Below are 6657 nucleotides of genomic sequence, written 5' to 3'. Positions count from 1 at the left end.
GAAAGCTGGGAGCACCAGAGCTTCCAAAGGCAAAGACTAAGGGCAAGAAGGAAAGAGAGGAAAGAGAAAGGAGCAGAAATGGCCTAAACACCAGCTCGTGCAGGGCTCACTGGGGAGATGGTGGGAAGGACAGGACCTGGGGCAGAGGAGACAGGCCTGGAAGCCTCTGCCTGAGAAGAGAGGGAGACGAGATCCCAGGAGACCTCCTCCTCTCTTGCTGCCTGGGCTATGTTCCAGAACAGGCAGGTAGCTGTGGGGAGTCCCTCCACCTGGGGAAGATGACCTGGCTGACAGAGAAGACCATTTGAGGACAAGTCCAAGGGGATGGCAGCACTGGTTCAGGACAGCCCCGGGTTGATGGAACGTGCTTGGGGTGGCTTGTCGGCTGGAGTCCCAGGAGCCAGCCCCTGCAGAAAGCCTCTGCCCTCATCTCCCGCCAGGGTCATGCCATCTGACAGTATCTTAAGTTCCTGCAAGAAAGCTAGAGCTTTCTGATATGGGGCTTAATGGTATATATAGTTCAGCTGGTTGACAGCCACATCTGGTTAAGGATTAAACCGGTGAACCAATGGCCTCTAGTGGGCCACTGGGTGCCTCTGCTGAAGGCAGGTGTGTGGTTCTGATGTCCTCCAGCCCACGTCCTTAGAGGCAACTCATCGCCCCAGCCACTACCCTGGGACATGGTACACATCCCCATTTCATGTTCAGTTCACCAGAGAGGGAAGCAGCAGGCAAACCTTCACTTCATACCCCTATAACATGTCTTAAAAATTTGGATCTCTTTATTCACTAAATAGCTTGTCCCTGAGGCAATGCAAGAGGTAGACAGGGTGACCTTTAGCTGCCTTGCAACATGAGCATCATGGATTACAGGAGGCTGGGAGACCCCTTGGGGATTGCCTTGTTCACCTCTCTTTATTATTAAGACGCAGAAACAACGCTTGGCTGAGCTTTCCTGGTCGTTTCCTGGGAGAATCAGCTTTGCAGATTGGCAAGCTTCTCATACACCACACAGCCTTCCCTTATATTGCAGAATTTTTTCTTCAAAAGGGTTTGTGCAAAACGAAAGCAGTGCATAGTGGAGAAGAGTCCCCTGAGAATTTAGGAATCAAGACAAAAGAGACTGGGTCCACAGACACATGGTCCCAAGCTGCATTTCTGACAGGAGTTCAGTATGGGAAGCTCTGGTGGACTCAGTGCAGCTGGTTTCTTTGTTTTGGCCTTCTCTGAGCCTTATTTAGTAAACATGAATCATGATTCTCCGAGGAGGGACGAGTGGGAGGCAACGTTCATCCAGATATTTGATCATAAATGCTTTATATCAAGGAGTCCCCAGCAACAGCCCCCAAAATTAGTGTTCTAGGTATACCATGCTTTAGGAAGCACTTGTTCAAAAGATGGAGCCCCAAGTTTGGTAGAAAATCAACACCTCCTCTTGATTCTGCTCTGGTCTTTTGCAAGGCTGTGGACTTTCTTGCTGTCTATCAGTGGCATTCTCCACCATGGACAGTTCTGAGAGAGTTAGGATGCCCTCAACCTGACTTCTTCCAAACATTGAGGAGAGATGGGATGGACCAGCCCATCCAGGGTCCCCTTTACGGTTTTCTCATGGGAGAAAGAGGTGATGTACAGGCAGGAACATTAGTGCCATACACAGTGTTCAATAGATATTAATAATGATGTTTTGGTCTTTATTAAGCCTTTCTTAGGTGCTGTCTCAGGTTCTCTTAGTCTCTGACTCTTGGACTCTTGGTCCCTTTTCTACTCTAGCCAAGGAAGTGGCTCTTCTGACCACTTCTGGACTCAGATGAGGTGCTAAGCCTCTAGCAATTAGATCTAGTTTTCCCAGTGGCTGCCAAGGGGGTCAGAAGAAACAAGCTGGAAGTGCATGGCAGTTAACTCCCCATAGGGCAAGCTTTGAACAAGAAGAGAGGAGACAGAGTGAGCCAACATATAAAGTCCTCTCCACCCTCACTTGGATAGAGTTTTCCAAGGCACAATGCATCTGCAACACCAGCCCAGAGGGGCCCTGCTTTGGCCAAGTGGCTGGCCATGCCTCTTTGTCAAGAGAGGCCAGGTGGGTGGCACATCATCCCTCACTGCTGCCCCTTTTTTTCCTCTCATTTCCCACTTCCCTGACTCTCACTCCCCTGGTGTCTTACCTACCAAGTAAATACAGTCACACTTAAGCTTTACCTCAGGCTTTGTTTTATAGAGAAGCCAGGCTAAAATAACATCAACAACAATGACAAAAATGTTTTGAGCACTTGCCATGTGTTCAAGTACTGCTAAGTGCTTTCCATACACGATCTCATTCGATCCTTTCAATGACCATTTGAGGTAGATTACTGTTGCTACCACGTTTTAGTGATGAGAAAACTGAGACCCCAAGAGGTTAAGGAACATGCCCCAAATCACATAGCTCACCATATGGAAGTATCAAGCACAATGCTTGACACAGAGTGTGCCTCAGGGCCAGTAGGTTGGTCTTTTTTTTTTTTTTTTTTTTTTTTTTCAATACAGTGTCTTGCTCTGTCGCTCAGGCTGGCGTACAGTGGCATGATCCTAGCTCACTGCAGCCTCAACCTCCTGGGCTCAAGCAATCCTTTCAACCTCAATCACGGCATCCCTCCTCCTGCCCCCAATAGCTGGGACTACAGGTGTGCACCACCACACATAGCTAATATTTTTTCCCAGCCCCTAAATTTTTACATTTTTTTTGTAGAGACAGGGTTTCGCCATGTTGCCCAGCCTAATCTTGAATTCCTGGGCTCAAGCAATCCATCCACCTCGGCCTCCCAAAGTGTTCAGATGACAGGTGTGAGCCACAGTGCCTGGCCTAATGTGTGCATTTCTTCAGAGCACCTTTCCTTCTAAGGTGTTCTTTTAAGAGGGTAACTGAATACAACCCAATAACTAGGAGACAAGACAGGGTACCTACCAGGCACAGCAGAAGTCTAGCTCTGTCATTTGCACCTGGTATGAACTTTAGCAGCAAGTCACTCACCAGGTCCCTCACTTTTTCCATCTACAAATTGGGACAATGAACTCATGCTACATATGCCTTTTGCATATTACACAGTTGGTAGATTATCACATTTCCATTAACCAATCTACTAATAAGTAAGCCTTCCTGCAGCTGTCACTCCTCTAATCTTCAAAGAAAAAAAAAAACCTCTTATATCAAGCTGGGTACAAAGGTGAGACAATTCAAGAAAATAATCTGATTGAAGATCTAGTTATTGCCACTTAGGTGTAAGCAAAATTGTGTTTGTAACCCAGGACAAATGGGGCAGTCAGTAGTTGATGACCCAACTGTAACTATACAGGGAAAATATCTGCGCTTATTCTAATCTGGTTAACTTGGGTCCAAGCTGAGCAGCTGGAACTGTCTCCCTGAGAACACCATCACATCTCAAAGATTATGCAACTTTAGCAGTTACAGAGACAGACATGTGTGACCACAACACTGCTAGAAGCATATAGGAACCTTCTGAATCTCTGAAGTTGTAATGATCTGTCTTTTGTGATTAACCCAGAGTTTTCAACTTCATTCCTATAACTAACAAGCTGGATGATTAGAAAACAAAGGTCCCGGGGCCCACTCTTCCTTTCAGCAAATGTTTATGAAGTACCTACTATGTATCAGAAACTACATGTCAGTGAACAAAGAAGACATGATTTCTGTCATCAGCGTGTCCCTTATGGTGAACACAGTCCTCAAGGTCACAACTGAGAATGAGCAGAAATCAAAGATAACAGAATGATTAAGAAATATTCTCTTTGCACGAACTATGCAAAATCTGGATTCGCTTCTCTTAGAAAATTAACTCACCCTTTGCCCTAGTTTTTCTTAAAGCATACCCTTGGACCACTTGCATCAGAAACACTCCATTTTCAGAGCTACTGAATGTGTACCTCTGTAGGTGGGAACTCAGACTTGACATCATGAAGCTCTCTAGAGGCTTGTACAACCTCACTAATGTTTAAAGGACTGCCTTGGTCCACAGCTCTGGGAGATGACCACTCACACCTTACCTGTTTCCTAGACAAGTGTATCTGATGGAGGAGGGGAGACGGGGCAGCTTCCACAGGCTCTCGGGATGGAGAGTGGTGGAGGAGACTGGCAGAGGAGAGCACGGCGTCTGGGAGAGAGAGCAGTGCTGGTGTCTGCTTACTCCTGCCCTCTGGATTTTCCTTATAAATATTGTACCAGGTAAGGGCGGGCTCCACCTTCGTTAAACAGTGATCTCAGCACTGGGCCCTGGTGCCTCTTGGAGAGAGAGAGGACAGAGGCTGCAAATAGCAACAGCTTCCAGATACTCCACCCAAGCCTATCTGCTGGTCCCACCTCACTTCCTGGGGCCTCTGAGCTGCCCATTTTTTGGCTCTTGTGGTTTTGTTTCCAGATATTTCAGTTTCTTTATCTTTATTCTGCTTCAGGGAATCTGTGTTTTGTTTTGTTTCACAAAACACCTCTGCTGAAGAAAGGCAAGCAACCTTCCTTCAGGCCTCATTTTCATACAGGGAAGTACCATTGCCACGTCTCCTGTGTCAACTCTGGCCAGGCGCAGTGGCTCACGCCTGTAAGCCCAGCACTTTGGGAGGCCAAAGCTGGCAGATCACCTGAGGTTGGGAGTTTGAGACCAGCCTGACTAATATACGGAAACCCCGTCTCTACTAAGGATACAAAAAATTAGCAAAGCGTAGTGGCACGTGCCTGTAATCCCAGCTTCTTGGGAGACTGAGGCAGGAGAATTGCTTGAATCTGGGAGGCAGAGGTTGCAGTGAGCTGAGGTAGTGCCATTTCACTCCAGCCTGGGCAATAAGAGTGAAACTCCATCTCAAAAAAAAAAAAAAAAAAAAAAAAAAAAAAAAAAAAAAAAAAAAAAAAAAAAAAAAAAAAAAAAAAAAAAAAAAAAAGAGTGGCCACTCCATGTCAGTCACATCAGATCTCTGTATACTATAGAGAGCATCATCTTTCTACAAATACACTGCAGAACACATTAACCCTGGGCATGGTGAGACCCAGGGAAGGTCTCTGTATCATCCCTGCTTAATGGATGGGGCAGAAAGAGATGAGGCACGTAAAGTGCATGCTTCCTGTTCTCAAATCCAAGGGGCTTTTTGCTTTTCCAGCATCTTTAATTCCTTGATGTTCTTCCTCCTCAGTCATAGGTGTTCTCTAGACGCCAATTCCAGAACCCTGAGAGCATAGCGTGCCCTGCGCTATAGGCAATAATGACAAAATAGGTAAAGTGGGGAAATGATGTATAAATCACCAAAAACAGATAGGACTGGTCCATTTCCAAATTCTGATGAGTAGAAAGAGATATTTGGCATGCGCATGAAGAATCTGAGAAGCTGGAAGCATGGAAGTGAGTTTTAACCTCAGTTTTGCAACTTTTGGCTATGTGAACTGGGCAAGTCCCTTCCTCTCCAAGGCTTAGTCTATTAATCCATGAGCTGAGAATTATGACGCTTGCCCTGTCTGCCTTGTTTTTGTTTAGTGGGATGCCTGCACCCCAGTGGACACCTTCTATTAGAACTTTCACTATAAATACAGTAAACAACACACACACACACACACACACACACACACACACACACACACAAACACACACACACAATTGCATAAATATAATCAGTGAATAAATATGCAGATATTTGTGGTGCATGTTAAAAATGATTTTACTAACAGGGTAGGCAATAAAAAATGTTGGAAAGCCATAGTTTCAGAAAAAATGGTGAGAAAATGCTTCAGAAAGCCCTACCCATATAATATATCACAAGACAGTATCTCAAGGAAAATAATTGGGAGTTTTCTTGCTTATTGATAATGGTTTTGTCATCTCCCATCTCTAAAAATAAACTTTCCCCCCAAGACTGGGAGCCGTTGTTCCCAGAGCAGTCTTTGGGAGTACTGACTTAAAAAGGGAAGCAGCTCCCGACGGAGTGTTCTAGGTGCCAAGAAACAGGCCGCTTTGGGTGATAATGGTGCCGGAAGAATGGCTTAGGTGAGGGACCCTGTCAACAACACCTGTTCACAAATCCCAGGGGCTGTTTTCTTTTCTGGCTTCTTTGATTCTTTAATATTCTTTCTCCCCATGTATAGGTACTTTTTAGAAGCCAGCTCTCAGTGATTTGTGTTTTCCAGAGAATTCCAGCCAGGGGTTATAAACTGGGAATACCTCATAGTAAATTCTATAGCTGGACTTGCTCCAACTCTGAAGGCCATGTGGCATACCCCTTAAATTTTTCCAGTGCCTTGCTGGCATTTCCTGCTGGGCACTGCATAGCTGCCCTGAGATACAGCTTTTTGGGGCATGCATGGGACCCACCACAGCCCTCCTCTCCCTCTGAGCCTCGGTCTCTTTCACTGTATATGATGGCTTCTGTGTCATGAAGCCCCACAGAGGCCTCCTCTGCCACTACTTAGTCTACCAAATGCACTGATCCTTCTATGGCCACCCAAGCCTGGCCTGTGAGGGCTGTTTCTCTGGTGCCAACTGTGGGTGTAGGAAGTGCTTTCATTGCCATTGTGCTGTGGCCACACCAGCACTTTCTCTGCCACACCATGGCTGCCCCTGATGTGGCTGGCCTCTGCACTCATGCTGATATTTAGTGCTCAGTGTCCTAAAGAAATGCAAAGAAATA

General features: G+C 46.0%; 1 protein-coding gene across 1 annotated transcript in view; it reads right to left on the bottom strand.

Annotated features, from left to right (window-relative positions):
- The window catches only part of CAPN13 (calpain 13), an 86080-nt gene extending 81896 nt beyond the window's left edge, over nt 1-4184 (bottom strand). The window contains exon 1 of the mRNA XM_017501943.2: nt 4039-4184. The gene's annotated coding sequence lies outside the window, so the exon portion shown is untranslated. The remainder of the gene's footprint in view (nt 1-4038) is intronic.
- Between the last annotated feature and the right edge of the window lie 2473 nt (nt 4185-6657).

The sequence above is a fragment of the Cebus imitator genome, unplaced genomic scaffold, assembly GCF_001604975.1.
Source record: "Cebus imitator isolate Cc_AM_T3 unplaced genomic scaffold, Cebus_imitator-1.0 Scaffold286, whole genome shotgun sequence".
NCBI lineage: Eukaryota > Metazoa > Chordata > Mammalia > Primates > Cebidae > Cebus > Cebus imitator.
This window is presented reverse-complemented; position numbering and strand designations above follow the sequence as displayed.